The sequence below is a fragment of the Triturus cristatus genome, chromosome 3_2, assembly GCF_964204655.1.
Source record: "Triturus cristatus chromosome 3_2, aTriCri1.1, whole genome shotgun sequence".
Lineage (NCBI taxonomy): Eukaryota > Metazoa > Chordata > Amphibia > Caudata > Salamandridae > Triturus > Triturus cristatus.
The window spans coordinates 330,263,318-330,283,056 of NC_140584.1; the positions used below are offsets into that span (position 1 = coordinate 330,263,318).

General features: G+C 47.5%; 1 pseudogene across 1 annotated transcript in view; it reads left to right on the forward strand.

Moving 5' to 3' along the window:
* The window catches only part of LOC146857295 (pancreatic secretory granule membrane major glycoprotein GP2-like), a 233,415-nt pseudogene that overhangs the window by 107,367 nt on the left and 106,309 nt on the right, over positions 1-19,739 (forward strand). The window lies entirely within an intron of this gene.

The following is a 19,739-nucleotide window of genomic DNA, read 5'->3' on the forward strand; positions in this document are numbered from 1 at the left end:
GCATAATATGCTTACTTATATGGCTTTCAGCCAGCCCTCTCCATACATTGGTATGCTATTGAGTCATTCAAATTTTTCTGCCACCCACTTCAGCATGCACCATGGAGCAATTGGTCAGCCTACTTCAGCCGATGGCCACTTCACCTGACTGACAGCACTGTGCCCTTTCACAAGGAACATATCCACACACTAAGTAGGACTGCAGTGGCAAGGTGTGAGACCAAAACATATGTTTGTTTTTGGCCAAAGTTTTTTAAAATGATGAAGGCCCAGCAGCTTCCCCAACAATAAAATTTGAAATGTTAGTGATGTTAAACTGCCTAGTTAATATCTATCTATATAGTTTGTTTTAATTTAATTTGAAGTTACGTATTTATTTTTTGTTATTAAATGTGTTTACGTTTTTACATGTTATATATATATAAATATTAAATGTAATTTATTATTTAAAAGTATTTCGATATTAAATACTTTTACAAATATATACCTAGTTAATTATCTGTAATATTTTTGACCATGATATTCTTGTAGTCGTTTTTAGGTCGAGCCTAGCGTTGCAGGCATGCAGTATACAGTATAGCGTGGAAGCTTCGTGGAAGCTCCGCCCACTCTCAGCCCTTTTTTTTCATTGGCTTAGGTTCTAAATGCTGCCTTGCGATTGGTTTTAGGTTAGTTAGTCCCTCCTTATGACGAGCATGTTGTCATTTGTATCCTTCCATGGCTACTGGCCCCTTTACTTTCAACACTATTTTCTTCCTGTGTCACCCCCTCCCCTCCCGCAGTCCGTGACTTCTGCCACTGCACCCCCCTCTCGTTCGTGCCTTTTTGCCTGCCCACCCACAATCCCATTTCCAATGCAATAGGTCTCACGTAAATGCGAGTCCTATTGCATTGCAAATGCTTGTTTTAAGTGGTAGAGAAGAGTGCTAATTCCAAAACCTGCTCCAAACCCAATTTTACGAGACAGAGACAGCTTTGGTTAATTCATCACAGGGTGATGCTGGGGGCCAGGGGGTGCGGGGGCAGCGGGTAGTTCCACGAGGGGGAGGGTGGAGGGGGCAGAGAAACTGAAAGAAATTGGGGGAGATCATGGTCAAAGGGACTGTCTGACAGTAGCGTGGTGCCATTTTCTCTCCTGCCCCTTTGAGGACGTGGATGAGGGGTACCCATGGGGAGAGGGGCATTGTATGGTGAATACCTGCCTTCCGCAGAGTTCAGTGAACTGGCTGCTTGCAATGAATAAAGGACTCCGCCTCGTCCCCCAGGAGGCAGGAGGGAGCTGGGCGCGCCATGTTCCGACGCGGTGACAGGAGAACTTCGCCCGAGAAGGCCCCCGGCGACCCTACGGGGTACCCACCCGTAGCTACCGAGGAGGCTGCCAGGGTGTTCGTAAAGCGGAGAGTCCATCAGGCAAGTACCTGGGGTACCGGGCAGTGCAGGTTGTCATAGGAACAGCGTACTGTCGGCATGGTGATGGGGTGATGCTAGGCAGGATTGGGGAGGGGATGTTTAGTTCCTTTATTCTGCCATGGGTTAAAGCCTTTGTCCACCTCATTGTGAATGTGCAGAGCGTGTAAGTGAAAGAGGGGGGCTTTAAAAGAGAGACAGCACCAGGGATGGGGTAGGAGGGGTTATTATAAACGTCATAGGAGGCAGAATGTAGGTCGCTGCTCCTAGAGGTGGGGGTAGGAAATCGGGGTTTATTTAGAAGTGCACAATAAGGGCATTCATTGTTGTTCGCCTGAGGCTTTTACTGTACCAAACCCCGAGTCCACTCTCATTGCAATGTGATTGGCCGACTGGCTTACATGTCCCCTTAACCTGAGAGTCCCTGAGCTTCGGTGTCTGTGTGTTTCCCATACGCCTTTGAAGCCTCTACTGTTCAATCGGTTTGCTATCTGTATTGCACCTTTGCTCGTGCAGATCTCAGACGACATGCAGTAATTAAATAGGTGGTTTCCCTGGGTGTGGCATCGGAAAAATAAAATTCAGGTGTAGTGACATGTGGCTGGCTCTGGTCCTACAACTCCACCCAGAATACCTTCCCCCATCCCACCATACAGTGGGGTAGCCAGTGTGTAATGACCAAGAAAACAAGGAAGAAAATGCCCCCCCCCCCCCTTCCCGGTGCTGTTTCAAATGTGAAATGCAGCAATAATCTGGGTTCAGTGGGGACTTCTGGGCTCCGTTGCAACTGCACCTGCTGCACTAGCCGAACCTGCGCCCCACACCACCCGACTCATTCAGGCCCCCATTGTTTAGTATGTCTGAAACTCTGATCCTCGACTTTTCACACCGGTTTCGAGCACCCCCCACTCCTGAGGGTTTACTGTTTTCGGTTCTTGGATTTTCCCCAGGAGCGCACCTATCAATAATGTAGAAGGTGAAGTTGCACCAGGGCACAGTGCCCTGAAGGGCTCACTGCACCACAATTGTAACTGTTTTTGTAACTGACAGATTTGGGGATGGCGCCCAACATTGCCCTTTCTTGCATTAAGAGGCACCTCGCTAGGCCACTGGGTTTCCAGTCTTCCTTTGAACTCCCCTATGGATCCAGACAGATCATTGTAGCCCTAGAACTGACCTCCGTGCACCTGTCCCTCTGCACACGCCTTTCTTCCCCATCATTCATACATATGCCAACTTTCACTGTTTCCATGTAATTCACCTTCACACTTCAACAGCGCCAATTAAATATATAAATAACACGTCCCTTGTACAGTCTGCACCAAGGTCGCGGCTGTGCAGGAACTGCCCCCTTTTCCATGCGCAGCTCATTTTGCTCAAAAACTGCCCCGTTTTTCTGGCACTGCTCTTTTAAACCTCGAGTAAAGTTCAAATTAGGCCCGTAGGAACCAGGTTAATTTACTGGGTAGTACGTGTAAACCATCGAACTTGCGTGACATCACAGGACGTCACCATTTTGGGACCGGAGAGCTACCCTGTGCAGCCTTAAATTACTTTATGGACAGGAGTGAGACAATTCCAGTAACAAGGGGTTTTGCTTTGAAAACATGCATCTCTCCTGCATGCTTACAGCAGTAGGAGGTGGGGCTTTAAGGGTTATACTGTACTTCACCTTTAGTTTAAGCTATTGGCATTGTAAATGACAATGCCTTCTATTTGTGTTTTAAAAATGAAAACAAAAATAAAAGGCATTGTCATTTGCAATGTCAATAGCTCAAACCCGTGTAAATGCGAGACCTATTGCATTGCAAATGCTTGTTCTTGTACTTTACACAGCAAGTATGTAAAGTCAATGGGCCTCATTTATGAAAAGTGACGCATCACTGCGTGAAAACAGTGATGCGTCACTTTTCACTGCGCCCTCCCTGCGACTCCAATGATGCGTCATATTTACAGTATGACGCATCATGTCGCAAGGAGTCACAGATACGTCTTTCTGACGTATCTGTAGGCGCAAAAGTGACGCATTGCTGGAGTGTGTCACAAAAGTGACGCAACTCCAGCAATGTGTCCTTTCATGGGGCTTGGCCTGCGTCAGTCTTACGCCTGCTGTGAGGCAGGCGCAAGATATTGACGCATTTGCACCCTAGAAGTGGCGCAGTGAAATCTCGTAGATTTCACTGCGTCACTTCTACGATGCTTACTTACGTGGGAACGCCCACCCTGCATACATTATACCTGACGCAGGTATAATGTAGCGCAGGGGTTTACAAAGTGACGCATCTAGGTAGATGCGTCACTTTGTAAATATGGCGCATCATGGCGCATGTTTTACGCCACTGGTGCGTCACAAAAAGTGACGCACCGGTGGCGCAAAAGTGACGCAGGGGCTCATAAATGAGCCCCAATATTTTTGCCATCAATATTTTTGCCACAGTATTTTTGTATTGAGATATTTAGTACCCTGATATTATGTCATAGAAGCGCGACAGGTTGGATATTCAGGTAAACCAAACAAAGTCACATTCCTTTAATACAAAAAGGATGAGACACTGTAACAATTACCAACTTTCTCCCTTCAGCTCAGAGACAAGGTACACTTCTTAAGCTCTTCAAAAGGGAGTAATATATACCAGTTATCGTGTTGGCATGTAGGCAGAAGGTACATTCAGTTGATAGTAAAACTAACATTTTTGGTCATAGAGCAGGGGTTGGGCAAAGAGCCAGTGACTACCAAATAGAGCACTAGGTCTAAGGCTGAATCCCTAGTACCAACTCCCTTACTTATCTGTATTCCATTTCAAAAGGGTATTGGTCATAAAACTTCCCACTGAAGCAAGATATTCCCATATTTTAACATGAATGTCAGAGTTTCTAATACTTTGCTGTTGCAGGATTTAAATATTAAAAGTGTAGATCAAAAAGAGTCAAGTCAAAGAAAGCAGAATACAAGCAACTGCAGGGATAAAATGAATGTGAAAGAACTCCCCAAAAGACACATGATTCTTAATAAAGTAATGTCCAGTGTTTTTACTTTTTAAAGAGAAAACGTAATTTAATATACACACAACTAAATATGAAACAAAAAGTAAAAAATTGACACAATAAAAACTAGACTTCTGTACCACCACCTGAACTAGAGATCTGTGAGACAAGGTTACTTAATATTAAATAATGTCTAACTTCTTCCTATGGTGTTCATCAAAGAATTCGCAATGGAAAGTTTTAATTAAATCACTGTCCACTCAATGCATCTTTGAAAAGGAAAAAGGGGTGTGGCCTGACCAGCAATGGAGATAGACGTGTGCTTCTGAGCTCCAGCCAGTGACGAGACCTCAGACCCAATTATCCTGAGTCACCGTGGCCAGATTGCCAAGGGGGTGCAGGACACAGACTCTCTGTCGGAAGAGAGGCAGGTTTGGAACCTTTCCAATGGAGGAGGATGACTGGAGCGTTGGAACCGGCCAGCGCTGATGCCACACGGCCAAGGTGGCAGCCGGCGAGCCATGGAAATGCTCTGGAGGGTGAAGGACACGGAGGAGAGCATGAGCCACCAAGGGTACCTGAACACAGCACCCACCAACATGAGGGACTACAGGTGAAAGAAAAAGCGGCCTAGTGAGCCCTGTGGGTGTGACGCAGACTATTTGAGCCTAGACCTACTGCGCTGAGACCACAGAGGCCTGAGAGGCTTCGCCCTCACTGTACAGCGGAGAAGGAGCGAGCCCCTCTGATGCAACAGAGGACATAGATACTACACGTCCAGGCAGAGCGACAGTAGAATTAACCACTGGGACCAACCCTGGAGAAACCGGTGACAACGAACACCACCAGACTACACGTGGTAGGGCTGGCATTGGAGGTATGTGAACTGGCCTCTTACTGGGGAATATTATCCCTGGACTCGCACTGCCCGCCCTGAGACCCCAGAGTGCCTAGGCTACCGGCACACCAGAAACATTCGGGTGGGGGTGAGTTAACGCCTTAACCCCCCCTCCTCAAAGTTGGAAACATCTACCCACAAGGGGTGTTCGAGGTGGGAGCAGTGTGCTTTGAGGAGAAAGTAGACTATTGGTACTTATTACTCCTGCTTAGAGGATGCAGTGCCTGTCTGCGCCCTGGAGTAGAGACCCCATGTTTATCCCTGGACTGACGAACACAGGAGCTCCCACAGAGGGTCACTGCACAATTTGCAACAGTGGAGCGATTGGGAAGATCCGGGCAGCAAGGGGCAAGACACACAGCTTGATAGCAGAGGAGAGCACAGAGATATCGCTGGAGATGGAAGGGACTTGGGCCTCCCTGGCCACCCATACATCAGCATTCTTGGTGGCCATTAAAGACACTAAATTGACCCTTGAGGCCCAGATTGCTGCAGTGGTGAACGAGGTGGGACTGTTGCATAACAATCACAAGAAGTTGGCAGTGCCAGTCAAGGAGACAGAACTCAAGCTAGACACAATCCACCAGACAGTGCAGAACCTCACACGTAAGTGCCCCAACATGGAGAAGGACCTAAAAGTGTTGACCGGTCGTCTGGAGGACGTAGAAGGGAGATCCAGACGGCATAATGTAAGGCTGGAGGGGGTCCTGGAAACAGCTGCGTGCCCAAATGTTGAACTTTTTGTGGAGGACTGGCTGGCGAAAATTGTGCAACAGGGTCGACCATCACAATTCTTTTTAGTAGAAAGGGCCTACAGGATACCAGCACTGGCCTGGCACCGGGATGCAAGCCCCCAAACAATCATAGTTTGATTGATGAACCTTAGCGACTGGGACAATATCCTAAAGAAATCGCGTAAACATGGCTCATGGAGCATACAGGGGCATGAGATTAATATATGCCTGGACTATATCACCTTGGTTCAAAGACAGAGAGGTGTGTTTGTGCCCTTTAAAGAGGTGCTACATCAGCTGGGTTTGAAATATGCACACATCTTTCCGGCAAAACCTTGGGTTGTCTGCAAGGAAAAGGCCCACTTTCTGCTATCTATACAGGACAAGTGGAACTGGTTAGAAGACCAAGGACTGTGGTCAGGTCCGGCGGCCCATTCACGGAGAGACACCAACTGGCGGAAAACGGTACTTAAGGGCAGGAAAGGTATTAGACACAAGACCTCACCACCAAAAGCCCAAATGAGTGGAACAGGCGAAAATGGTAGTGTAGGTTCTCGACAGCAACAAATGGAGAGCACTGACTTCAGGGAGGGAAGGGAGCAGGCCCGAGTCCACGAGGTTGTAGTTGGACATAGAGGAGGAACAATTGCCGACGGTCACTCGATGACTGTGAAGAGCATTATCTAGGACATCCCCAATGCTGGGATGCTGGAAAGGTATTGTTATCTATTGAAGCTGGAGAGAGGGGGCACCCGGGGCACTCCCTGGAGGAGCAACACACCCAGACTGTGCTAATGGTGAGCTCTGGGGCCTTGCACGGGGGTTTGGCGGGCATTAAGCTGAGAGTTGGGGCAAGAGAGACTTAGAGATGCTAGCCGTAGTAGCTATAGTGCCTGGAGGTCACGCCCTTGCATGGGAAGTGCATAAAGTTATAATGTTATATCAGGTTTGGTAGCACACATAATGTGAATTGGGGGGTGGTCAGTTTCAGGATCACGGCACAAAAAGGTAGGGCAGGGGTTAGTTTAGGGGGAAGTTTGAGACACACAGAGACACCAAACCATTGGCGCAGCGACTACGTACATCCTTACTGACACAGGAGGGTGCATGGGAGAACAAACTGGCAGACCTCATGGCACAGAAGCAGAAACTGACACTGTTGATGTGGAACATCGCTGCACTGGGGAATAAAGTGAAGAAGGCCCTGATCGACGTTCAGACATAATATTCCTCCAAGAAACCCACCTGATTGACAATCAACACAACTGTCTGGGGAGAGGTAGTTACAGAGTAGCCTGCTATGCATGTTACACTTTCGGATCCAGAGGGGTGGTACTCCTGATTACGAAAATGTTGGGACTCCATGTGTCCATCACATGGTTGGATAATACTGGATATTACTCTGCCCTGCTTTGTGAATAGGAGGGAAAGAGTATCTTGCTGACTAACGTTTATGCATTGCCCGGGCTCCAGACCATGACATTCCAGAAATTGTGATGTTTATTAACGGCAGTGTCTCAGGCCCTCACAATCATTCTATTCTAATGCGCATGGCATGCTGTCTAGGATTGACTACTTTTTTACCCCACAGAATAGTTTATTTAGATTTTCAGTGGCCAAATATCTGGTGGGAGCAATCACAGATCACTCCCCTCTACATATTACACTGACCACAGATAGGACATGGGAACCCCTGAAGTGGCGAATGGCAAGCTAGCGCCTCACAAATAAAACCTTGGTGAAGACCCTTGACAAAGCCTTGAAAAAATTATTTTCCATGAAAATAAGGGCCTGTGAAGAGCGCACTCATGCTGTGGGAAGCCTACAAGGCCACACTCAGGGGTGTAATCATATCAGAGGAGATAGGAGGGAAGAGAGAACAGCTAAAATGACTGACAACCCTAGAGCAGGAACTGGGGCAGCTTGAGAGGGACTATAGTGCAACCTCTGCGCCTCAGTTGAAGCGTGAAATTTATCTGAAACAGGAGGAATATCAAGAAGTGGGAAGGCATGAGATAAAAATCACCTACCTCGCCAAGGAGAAGCACATCTATGAGGCTGGGGATAAGGCTGGGAAATTGCTGGCATGTTTTGGCAATAGGGAGAGGAAAGGGATGCAAGTCTGAGAGCGCAACTTGGAGACAGTGGTGACTGTGCGAGGGAATAGGCAGATAGCTCAGATATTTGTGAACTATATGATAAATTTCTATAAAGTGAAGGCTATAGTCTTGGAGGAGGAAGTAAAGGACTTTGTGTGGGACTGCCCAATGAGGCTTGTGACTCCAGACTAGGCAAGGGTGTTGGAGGCTGAGTTGTCTGCTGCAGAGTTGGCCTTGGCCCTCACACAGATGCAGGCCGGGAAGGCTCCAGGCCTGAATGGGAGTCCAGTAGGATTCTTTCGTAAAACATCCAGAAGGGTGGCAGACCTATGGCTCTTGCTATATACTAAGGCATTCCATACTGGGGAATTTCCTGCAGACATGCGCACTGCGACTATGGTTCTCATTCCCAAGGCCCTGGAAACCCCAGGATAGATGCAACTTTTATAGACCAATATCTCTGCTTAATGCAGACACTAAAGTTTTGGTGAAGGTTTTGGCAAACAGGTTGTGTAGAGTGGTAGCTGAATACACCTGGATCAAACTGGGTGTATGCCATAGTGCTCAACAAAGCTGAACCTGTGGTGGTTACATAATAACCTGGCCCAAATGGGTGCGGGAAAGGAACCATGGGCCATCTTTTCTCTAGATGCCAATAAGGTTTTTGATTTGGTGGAGTGGCCCTTTCTATTCACAATAGTGGTAATGATGGGGTTTGGGCCCGATACATCAGGTGGGTAAAGGTGCTGTACAGTTGGCCACAAACTAGACTGAAGCTCAACAGTTGTCTCTCCAGAGAGTTTGTATTGTGAGGGGGACTAGAAAGAGATGCCCATGTCACCAATGCTGTTCACATTAGCGGTGGAAGCATTGGCGGAGAAGATGAGAATAGATGCCCAGATCTGGGGGTGGACAGGACACTCGGGCTAGGAGGAGAGAATATCGCTGTATGTGGATGATATCTTGCTATATCTGAACAAAACAGATCAATTGCTTGACCGACAGCGTTATGTCTTCCGAATATATGGGGACTTCTCCGGCTTCGCAAATAATTGGTAGAAATGCCTGCTGTTTCCTATGGGGGGATGGGTGCAGGAGTAAGACTTGTCATTGTCACTAAGGGTAGAATACCATAAGTTCAAATATCTGGCCATTTGGGTCACTAGAGAGGCCACATCCACTATGAGGAAAAATGCCACTGGTTAAGGGGCTGGAAAGGGATGTGAAGCATTGGAGCATGTTGCCGCTGTCACTATTGGGTAAAGCAGCAATGTTTAAAATTATTGAGCTTCCCAGGCTGCTTTATGGTCTGCAGTATAGCCCATATGGGGTCCCAGAGGGCTTTTTTGCTTGGGTGGATACTCTTGTGAAAACACTCCTTTGGGCAGGGGGGGTCAACCGTAAATCATATACAACGAGCTAGACAGTTTGGGAAAACAACAGCTGCACTACCCTCCTATAAACAAAGTGTGAGCAAATTATTAGATTCAGGTTGCCCACCTCTTTGGTCCACTGCCTTAGGACCACACACATCTAGCACATAAAAATCACACAGAGAGGCAACACTTCAAAATGTAAAAGAGAGTACATTAAGTATTTGAGTCCAAGTTTTTTCATTAATACTTAATAAGTTCTTTAATGTCGCAAGTTGAACAACAGCAGCAATACAGCCAAAGCGTTTCGCCCGACAGCGGGCTTCCTCAGGGCAAAATTGGAAAATAGTCCAATCTAGTACAAATCACTGGAGTGCCACAATCACTGCTTGATTTGCTTCACACTTCTACACCAGTTCTTCTCTGATATCCAATATTACAACAAAGGGAATTCTTCAGTTGATCCTTATTTTAAGGTAAATGTTCCACCAAAAACTGTAACCAAATTAAGTCCACAAATCACGATTCAGAATCAAAGAGTTTGGAACAATCACGAACATTCACTACGATTGGTGAAATTTCTGAGCATAAAAAGTCACTCAGTAGTTGGTCCCATTAGACGCCGAGTCCTTCATCCCTGGACCCGCCGACAGCCTTCAAGTGTCAACCGTGAATCACAATGAAGGTCCGGCAGTACTCCAGATATGAAGGGGCATAGTGCTCCAGAACATCAGAAAGTCTTACGAGACAGCCCAGTTTAGCATTGTAAATGACTGGGCATATGCAACCTGGGAGGATATGGCCTTCCGGTTGGACAGATGGGGCATGGGCACTCTGAGCTATATCCATGCATTGAATGGAGGGAGACTGAGTCCCTTAGCGAGGCCGGCAACGGTCTTAGCAGTATGGCGCAGCTTGCAAAGAGAGATGTAGTGGGATAAGAGGTCTATGCCTAGAACGCAATTGTGGGAAGGGACTAGATTGGGGCCAGTGATTGCGCTGAGTGGCTTTCTTGGCTGGGACAACATAGGCCTCTCCAAAATGGCTGACATCTAGGATGCCAATGGTGTTGTCCCATTCGAATGCTTGTGGAGAGAATAACACATGCCTACAATGCAGTGGTTTGAAATGTGGGCAATTGAGGTATGCACTCCAGGGGTGTGTAGACAGGGATGAGGAGACCCAAGAGAACTCCCCTTTAAAAAGGAGACTGCTGGATGGACATGTCCGCAAGAAGCTTATCTCATTAACATTTGGGTCATTAATGAGAAACTCGTAGGTGTCACTGACGTAATTACAGGGTCGCTGGGAACAAGACGGGTGACCTGGATGAAGGGGACTGGCAAACGTCACTAGGTTTCCCATCAGAAGTGGCAATTAAGGTGAGCTATCGACTGATCCAATTCAAAATCCTTCACAAGACATACTACACGAGGACACTGCTGTATAATATTGGGAAGGCGGGAGATGCGCTTCGCTTGCTCCAGTGTGGAATGGAGGGCACACTCTTTCATACATGGTGGCTTTCTCCGAAGCTGCGTCATTTGTGGGAATAGGTTGCTGAATTGCTGGAGGAAGCCATCAGGGAAAGTATAGAACTGCAGCCAAACTGGTTCTACCTGGTATATAGGGGCCCTCAGATCTCTTGCGCTATCAGAAAATACTAGTAAATATGGGATGCAAGGTGGCAATGCAAGACATAGCCCAGAAATGGGTCAGCGGGACTCCTCATTAGTTTCGAGACTGGGAAACGGGAGTGGGAGGTATACACAATTAGAGTCTGTCAAAGGAAGTTTGATAAAATTTGGGGAAGCTGGGGCTCAGACAGTGCACACTAAAGTGTACAGGCACACAGAGGAGCTCACCACTGGCTGAGAAGGGAGTGAGACACAGGGATGTTCCTGACTTCAAAGCGTTGGGTGGTGCTGTACATTTCCCCTATAGGGACAAGGATTGTCACATAAGCATACCTAGTTACAAGAACTGTATGATTCAACCGGAGTAGACCGGCTGTGTACGCTGTGGGTGGGTTGAAGGAGCGCAGGTTTAGTCCAAACGGTGCTGTGCTGTTGTGTCATTACATTGCTATTTTGTTCTTAGTTTCAAAACAATAAAAAAAAGCTGAAAAAAGGAAGCATACTGTAATATGCACACAGCTCAATACTATGTTCAAAATTGTATAATATTTTCAAGACTTCAAATGGAACTGCAAATTGAAACCACTCCTAAAAGGATTTAGTGGAATCACAGGGTGCAAGTCATATTACCCAAATATATATCACAGGAGGCAACTAACTTGCATATCTAGTCTGTTACCGTTATATGTTTGGTTCCAGCTGACAATATGTGCACCATCATCGCCAGTTTGTAGTGTTGCGTCCTTCCCTGAAATTAGGCTCTGACACTGGTGGTATGATGCAGGCATGCTTTATTCTTGGAGGAAGAGTGCGGGACATCCGATGCTCACCGTGCCCCGTTACCAACTCCCGCACGCATATATCACAAAAGCATCACGATAGCTCATGTGGCGGTCGGACGACTAGACTGCGACACCACATATCTTCCCCCTTAACAACAACCAAATATTAACTGAGCAATACATCTTACACTTACACAAGTGAGATGGCGCCTCATGGGAGGGCCGTTAACGAACAACACAGTGGCTAATAATAATCATGGAGTATGGAGAAGAGAGAGAGAGATCGATATGGTTACATGTCAAATTCACTGTATCTCTTGGGTAACATCACTGCCCTGCCTGTGCGGGTGCATGTGAGGGGTACTCTTGGTTCATGTGCTTCTCCTGTGTGGGAACTGGCCTCCATGGTGCTCCCTTCTGGGCCCTTGTCGTGTAAGGTGGAAGTCCCTTGTGTGGTGACAGAGTTGCGAGTGTCGTTGGTCTCTTGGGGTGGGTTGTGCTGTGTGAACTAAGAGTTATTGTTCTATCCTGTGGTACCGGCCTCACCCCCTGACTCCCTCATCTTGCTATTTGTTTGTGTACCTGTGGCCACCCCTTCTACGTCATTAGCAGGTTCCCATTCATTATATCCAGTGCCTGTGGCAGGATTGTCCTTGTTCCATCCGATAACTTTGTTGCACTTGGCCATTCTGCTTTGTGACCACACCTTGCCGTCCCTCAGCAAGCCAGAGCGCGAGTAAGGTTCTTTAACTAGTAGAGGCCTGCTGAACTTGCTGTCTCCTGATGCGATAAGCCCATACCGTGTTCCTGATTTCTGTCTCCCAGCTCTTACCCGCATTAATGGCTGCTTGCACGGAGCCCATGAACACCCGGTTGAATTGTTTGGCTAAGTCATTACCTGCCGGGTGGTACATGGGAGTGTGTTTAGTCGTGATTCCGTTCCTCATGATAAAAGCATTCCACTTCTCCAAAGTAAATTGGGGACCATTGTCGCATGTGATGATTTTTGGAATACCTTCTCTCAAGAATGCATTGGTGAGAAAGGAAATGACGGCATCTGTGTCCACCTTCTCACATACTTCAACCTCCAGCCACTTGGAGTATCTGTCGACCAGGACAATCACGTATTTTGGTGTCCCCCACGAGTCTAGAATAGGACCCAAAATGTCAACCGACAATTCCTCCCATGGGTTGTTGGGAGTAGTGAACTTTCCCAACGGCATGGACGCGGACTTGTCTGCGTTGGCACAATGCTCGCATGCTTTCACATACTTCTCCACTTGGTTATCGATGGCGGGCCACCAGTACGACTGTTTAATTCTCCGTTTTGACTTCACAATTCCCAAGTGACCTTCATGCAGTATGCTGAGAAGACAATCTATTAACGGTCTTGGGGTAAAAACTTTGTCAAGTCGTAGCAAAAATATAGCGTCGTCACTGATGGATAATTCGTCACGCACCTCCCAAAATTTCCTGAGGTCGTCTCCCACGTGCCTCTTCTCGGGCCATCCCTGTGTGTGACAAGCGTTTTTACCTGCGAGAGTTGGGGATCTGTGGCGCAGGCCATCTCTCAATCCTGTGTGCTGATGATGTTCTCTTGGTCCATCGTGAATGCTACAGTGTACTCGTCCCATTCCATGTGTATAGGAGCTCCTTCCATGGCAGCAGACCAGCTGAGGTAATCTGTCACATTGTTCTTCTTTCCAGGTAGGTATTCAACGTCGTAGACAAAATCCAATAGTCTGAGGGTCATCTTGGCGATGCAAGGAGTAGCTTTGGCATGACCACTGGACGTGAGGACTTTAACCAACAGTTTATGGTCCGTCCAGGATCCCCAGAGGTATTGGCGAAATTTCTCCATGGCCCAAATGGATGCGAGAATCTCCTTCTCAATGACGCTGAACGTCTCCTCGTTGGGGGCGAGGGAATGGGATGCAAAACTGATGGTGGTTTCCATGCCGTCCGTGGACAGTTGGGATAGAACGGCCCCTAGACCTTTCTCACTGGCGTCTGTGGTCAATATGCTGGGAGCAGAGCTGTCGAATCCGTGCAGGGGAATGGCGTTGCAAATGTCCCTCTTGACGTTCTCGAATTCCTCATTTGACTCCAGCATCCAGCTGAAGGTATTCTTCTCCTTTAAAATTTGATGTACGTGGTGTGTTTTGGTGGCAAAATTCCTGACAAATTTGCTGTAGAATTCTGCTAATCCTAGAAATGAGCGGACTTCGTCCTTACTTCGTGGCTTGGGTGCAGACATGATGGCCTCTACATTGGCTTTCTTCAGAGAAATTCCTCTGTCACTAATTTCGTGCCCCAAGTATGTGACGGTGCGCAAACCAAATCTGCATTTCTCCAGTTCTGCCGTGAGGCCGTTGGCAGACAGCGTCCGTAACACCATTTTCAGTTTTTCGCCGTGTTCCACTTTGGTCTTTCCCATGAAGAGGATGTCGTCCTGGAAATATAAAACGCCCTTGATAGCTTTGAACAACTTGTGCATTAGCTTTTGAAATGCCACTGACGCCAGGCCAAAGGGCATTTGCCAGAATCTGTAGCAGCCGAATGGAGTGATGAAGGACGTTAACTTCCTGCATGTGGGGTGGAGTGATATTTGGTGGTATGCCGCTGTAAGGTCTATCGTGGAGAACCAGTTGACTCCTTTGGCCTGAGCCAACAGTTCATTGATTCTCAGTAGCGGAAATTTGTCCACGATTATGTTTTTGTTCCGCTCCCTCAGGTCTATGCAGAGATGCACCTTCCCACTTGGTTTCTGTGCCACAACCAAGGGCGCTAACCATTCCGCGCTTTTGATAGATTCTATTATGCCGTTGTCTTCCAAGCGCTTCAGTTCCACTTGCACCGCTTCTCTGCAATTGAAAGGAATATTCCTGACTTTATGGCTGACTGGCATGGCTCCTTCCTTCAGTAGTATTTTTTGCATGAACTTGGAGAGCTGCCCAATGGTCCCGCCAATTACTAAGGGAAACTCTTCTTTAAGTTTGTCCTCTTCCGATGCTGGTGGATTCTCTGTCATGAGTATCTGTGTTTCTCCGCTGGGGTTGAGTTGGATGCCTAATGCCCCTTGGTCGGCCCACCCAAGGACAGAAGGCCCTTTTTCGGCAACATACAGTTTGCCTAAAGAGTCCCTTCCTTTGAATTCTAATCTAAGGTGGCAGAACCCAACCATGGGGATTTTCTCTCCTGTAAATGTGACTGGATGTACATCGGTGGGGTGTAGATGACTCCCTATCGTGTTAACAAAGTCCTTTTCTCAGACATTCAGTTGGATAATGGTGTATGGGGACCCTGAGTCTGCCACTATGGAAATCTGGACACCCCCAATGGTCAACATACAGGAGGGCTTTCTACTGCTGGTGCAATCAATACCCATGATTTGGTCATCAATGCATAAAATACAATCATCATCAACATCACCCTCCCCACCTTCTGTTTCAGAATCATACATGACACATTTTACCGTGGCATTGCTGGGCTTCCTTCTGCAGACTTTACCAAAGTGTCCCACAACCCCACAAAATGAGCATTTTACATGAAACGCAGGGCACCGTCTGTCATTAGCCATGTGAGTCTGACTCCGACATCTGTAGCAACTACCTTGTTGCTCGCCAGGGATTTTGGGAGGTCCTGCCAATTTCTTCATAGTGTTCCTACTATTTCTGTTTCCAGCACTGGGGGCAGGTTTGTCACTTGCAACTTTTTTGTCGCTCACTCTGCACACCATGGGTTTGCTCTTAGTTTCTTTCTTAGCCGCTACCGCACATCTTTTAGACAGTTCTGCCTTCTTTACAATTGCAATGATTTCGTTAAGGTGTGCATCCCCTCAAACCCACAATTTTTCCTGCACATTTGTGTTGACTGTGTGCATTATGATCTGATCTCTTACTAGATCGTCATGAAGGTGGCCAAATTTGCAATTCAACGGCAGTTTTTTAAGCGCCGCCACGTATTCTTCCACTGTTTCCGTGTCAGTTTGTTTCCTCTGGAAAAAATTGTATCTGTCTATGGCAGTTCATATGACTGGTTGGTAATGACTATCTAAATCTTTCAACGCATGCTGGAATACATCCGTATCGTCGGGCCTCTAGGTTTTTTCACCATGTTCTCATACACCCTCAAACCTTCCGGCCCCAGATTGTGCAATAGAATTTTCTTCCTGCGTTTACTTCAAAAGGGTTCTTCCCCTTCGTCTTCCAGGGCGGACAGGTAATTAAGGAAGTAACCCTTCCAATCAGCCCATTTCATGGCCGGCTCACCCAGCTTCGGCAGGAACGGAACTGGGTTTGTCAGGTAAAAGGTTTGGGCACACATCGTGGCTGACGGTGGGCGGTGGAATGGAAAAAAAACCTGCAGGGAGGCGGCACGGTTATAGCTGTCTGCAACGTGGGCGGAGTGGCGCTGAGTAAAGGAGCAACTTCCAGTTTACCCCTAACGTCGAGTCACACGAGGGGTGAACACCTGGTATGCCAAGGAATGGCATTCACAGCCAGATGGGCCGATAGAGTCTCAGATGGCTCCTGGGTGAAGAAAGTGTGTGTGTCACTGTGGGAATCTGAGGACACGCTGCAGGCTGGCCAGCACAGGGGTCCCCTGTCTGAAAGGCAAGGTGTGGGTGCTTGCCGGCATGAAGGGCTCGTGTTACTGAAAACCTTGGCAGTATTTGAACCTGGTACTAGATGGCCATATGCGTGTAAGCACACCACACTTGCGTCACAATGGCCGCCGACTCGTTGCACACTCCCGCGGGACTGGGGACTTGGCACGCCCTTGCACCGGGGCTCGAAATCTGTCGTAAGGGCTGCAGACTGTGGAAACCGGCGTGTACAAGCAAGAGGGAATGAGGAGATCCCCCCCGCTGCTGGCTGTTGCACTACTGCACTCCACCTCCGGCTGACCTGGAAGATGGTCCGTGGCGTGCTTTGGCACTCCGCTCATCACAGCTAGCGGAGCTCAGGCGGGTGCACTGCGAGGTTCCTCTGCCTCGTCGCCAGTTTGTAGTGTTGCGTCCTTCACTGAAATTAGGCTCTGACGCTGGTGGTATGATGCAGGTATGCTTTATTCTCAGAGGAAGAGTGCGGGACATCCGATGCTCACCATGCCCCGTTACCAACTCCGGCGCGCCTATATCACAAAAGCATCGCAATAGCTCACCTGGTGGTCGGACGACTAGACTGCGACACCACAGAAACCTTCCTCAGTTGAGAAAGAAACCGGCACTTGGAGACGGAGGAAAATTAACTCTTGTTTATTTCATCAGGCCACTCCGTACAGGAAGCGTTTGGCTGTTGAACAGCCTTTCTCACCTAAAGAGTGCCATTTTGTTAACATTTTGTATACTACCTTTCAGCACAAACATAAAGGAAATACTATCAGTTTCTTATTGGCAGCAAGGTGAAACACCAACAATCATCCCATTTTAAATATTGTGTTTTCTGCTCAGGATCGTTCAATTAATTCTACATGTTATAAACATCTCCTTACAACTTTTTCAGGCGCCGACTCATGCCAATGTGTTAACAATACAGGTGCGTCAACATAAATGAATGAAATCAACTTAATACATGCCATTTATATACTGAATGCGCACTGGTACTCTGAAACCCCAAGCTTTGTCTTAAAATAAAGTGCATCCTCTGAATGGCAAACATTTTTGCTACGTTTTATCGCTGCACAGAATTAGCAGCAAGGTATATATGTATATATATTTATTTATAGCTCACATATATATGGCTCAAGTAAATATTACAAGTGTCTAATATTGTGTTACAAAAAGTACATGTGAGGTAACTGTTCCGGGATTTTATCTCACACTATTTCCCACGACCTGCTTGCCTCAGTGGCCTGCCCGCAGCCTGCACCACAGAGAACAAAGTGCTGGGAGCAGAGAACAAAGCCGCTGTCTCCTTGGGCCTGCAGTTGGCTGACAGGGTTCCAGATACTGTACCGCATGCAGGCTGTGTAGTCAGGGCGGCCGAACTTGGCACGCTGCGCCCACGCTAATGTATGCCCCGGCATCTCATTTGCATGAGCAGGCTCACTGAATGGGTTAAGGGTGAGCGGGAAGCCCCCGCCATCTCCACATGAATGCATATTGAACACTTGGCTGTAAATCAGCTCGTCCCTTCTTCCACGCACCCCCTTGCGTGCACTAACTTTGTGACGTGCTGCACCGTTTATAGTGCATTCATGTCCCACACAGACAAGCATCCCAGATGCTCTCTCCAGGGTTTGCCGGAACGGAAAACTGTTTGTATGGGTCACAGCTAGGGGTGGGCGGAATTTGCGGAATTAACCTTCGCAAATTATCGCGAGAATGTTTAAAATTATCGCAAACAAGCAGAAATATCGCAAAGATGCGGAAGTTTTTTTCCGGCATGTTCGCGAGATTTTCTGCATGGTTGCGGGTCGCCAACTTACCCATGTGGTTGCTTGCGGGCGCGGCCATCTTGTTTTGAGTTGTTCTCGCGGTGCATGATCGCGAGAAGAAAGACGTGATCGCGCGACGCATGACGTCACTGCGGGCGCGAACTGTCGCGAGACAGCGCAAATGGCTAAAAACAATACAACATCTCATGGAGAACGCGACCGGATCAAGAAAACTTGTCGGCGAACGCAGGGATTCAGGTAAGGCGATCGCGCGCGCGCGAGAATGTATCATTTTACAGCGCGAGCAAGAAACAAATTATCGCCAAGCTGCGGAAACCGGAATTTTTGACATTTTCGCGCTCTCCGCGGAACGCAAAAATGTCAAATTATCGCAATTTCCGCGAACGGAACGAAATTATTGCCCAGGCCTAGTCACAGCGGCGGGCTCATTCTTCCGCACGGGGCGCTGGCACATCGGTGTTCACCATGCACCGAAGGTCTCTCACACTTAGATACCTCTGCTGCCTGTAAATGTAAATGCCTGTGCTCTGTACAAAAGACAGAATTCACTAACGGGTCGCCAGTCAGTAATTGAGTGCTGTTCCTCGATTTATGACAAGAAATACAAACACTTGGTTAAGTATTCAAGTCAACACTCAGGGGAGAGGAGTTGGCCTAACGGCTAGGGCAGTCGACCTTGAATCTGGGGAACCGGTTCGAGTCTCGGCAATGACGCTGAACATCCTGGGATTCTAGGCAAATCACTTAATCTCCCCGTGACTAACAAAAATGAATGTGTCCTCATGTAACGCAACTGGTGCTATGTAAAGTGCTCTGATACCCGATACCTTTGGGTCAAGTTTGCACTATATAAAACTCCGTAAAATTAAAAAAAACACTGGATGTATATAACAAGCGCGGCCTTAATCGCTCTGAAAGGGAATAAAAGCCAGGGCGAGCGCCATCTGTTTCCAATTAACACAAACGTGTGACGTGGGCGTGATAATTGGAAACAGATGGTGCTGATGCTCACTCTCGCAAGCCGTAGGCTGTGGGAGGGCAAAGGTGGGACATGCACCTGCCTTTGCCCAATTGCATGCTATCTTTCTTAGAAAGACGCACGCAAAGGCCAATAGCGTGTGATTAAAAAAAAAAAACGCACGAGCGTGTGGTCCTAGTTGGAAGTCCTTACAATAATCCTCGCAGAGCAGCGCATGCGCGCTGGCTCAGACAAGACCTAAAAATGGAGCACTATGTACTAAACCCCTTGATAGTACATTTATCAGAAATCACAATATAAAATGCTTTCCTATTGTATTTGCCACATAGTTCAAAATGTAAATCCCCATCCTATTGTGTGTCTTATGGCATTTAGAATCTAAAACTACTTGCTGGTGCTTTTGACAGAAAATTCACAATGTAAAACCTCTTTTTATTGAATTT